We start from the raw sequence: 1,284 nt of genomic DNA on the forward strand, positions 1-1,284 counted from the left end.
AAGACGTTTGTGAGTTAACTCGATTACGGGGCTCTGCCCCTTTCCTTCCTTGTCTTCATCCCCTTTAGTGCTCTTCTTCTTCCCCTTTAGGGGAAGAACCCCAAAGTCTTCTTCTTCCCCTAAAGGGGGAACTAAAGTTCCCCTAAAGGGGATGAACTAAAGTTCCCCTTTAGGGGAAGAACCCCTTCTTCCCCTTTAGTTCCCCCCTTTAGGGGATGAAGAAGGGGTTCCCCTTTAGGGGAAGACTTTAGTGCTCGTCTTCCCCTTTAGTTCATCCCCTTTAGTTCCCCTAAAGGGGATGAACTAAAGGGGAAGAAGTCCCCTAAAGGGGAAGAAGGGGTTCATCCCCTTTAGTTCCCCTTTAGGGGAAGAAGAAGAAGAACTAAAGGGGAACCCTTCGGTGATATCCTAGGGGGCCGCGTCCCCCTTTGGGCTTAGTCCCCTTGGTTCCCCGAAGGGGAAGTCATTCCCTTTAGGGACAACCTTTGGTTGTCCCCTTTTTGTTCATCCCCTAAAGGGGAACTAAAGGGGAGCCCAAAGTTTGTTCATCCCCTTTAGGGGAACTAAAGGGGATAGACAAACCCAAAGGGGGGGAGACCAAAGGGTTGTCATCATTCCCTTTAGGGACTTTGGTTCCCCTTTAGGGGACGACCAAAGGGGGGGGGGGGAGACGGTCCCCTTTGGGGAATGGGCTCCCAAAGGTTGTCCCCTTTGGTCGTCCCCTAAAGGGGAACCAAAGAGCCCAAAGGGGGTTCCCTTTTAGTTCTTCCCCTAAAGGGGAACCCCCTTCGTCTCCGTCCCCTTTAGTTCCCCTAAAGGGGATGAAGAAGGGGTTCCCCTTCGGGGAGCACCCCTTTGGTTCCCCTAAAGGGGACGAACTAAAGGGGAAGAAGACAACCCTTTGGCATCCCCGAAGGGGGAACATCCCCTAAAGTTCTTCCCCTAAAGGGGAACTTTAGTTCATCCCCTAAAGGGGAACTAAAGGGGATGAAGAACAGAGGGGGATGATGACAGGGGAAGAACTCACACCGTCCCTTGTCCCCCCCTCTGGTCTAAGTCCCCTATGTGTCATTCCCTTTAGGGACAACCTTTGGTCACTTAAAGGGTTGTCATCATTCCCTTTAGGGACTTTGTGACCAAAGGGGGAGCCCTTTGGTGTCCAACTTCGGTTATCTGTCCCCTATGTTCTTCATCCCCTTTAGGGGAAGAACTAAAGGGGATGGGGAACAAAAAGGGGAACCAAAGGGTTGTCCCCCTTTGGGAGCCCTTGACACGCTAGGGTGT

General features: G+C 52.2%; 1 protein-coding gene across 1 annotated transcript in view; it reads left to right on the top strand.

The window, feature by feature from the left end:
• Nucleotides 1-1,284, top strand: part of VOLCADRAFT_108590 (uncharacterized protein) — a gene marked incomplete at both ends in the record, with an annotated part of 11,101 nt that overhangs the window by 3,869 nt on the left and 5,948 nt on the right. The gene's annotated exons all lie outside the window — the stretch shown is intronic.

Source organism: Volvox carteri, assembly GCF_000143455.1.
Source record: "Volvox carteri f. nagariensis unplaced genomic scaffold VOLCAscaffold_167, whole genome shotgun sequence".
Classification (NCBI taxonomy): Eukaryota; Viridiplantae; Chlorophyta; class Chlorophyceae; order Chlamydomonadales; family Volvocaceae; genus Volvox; species Volvox carteri.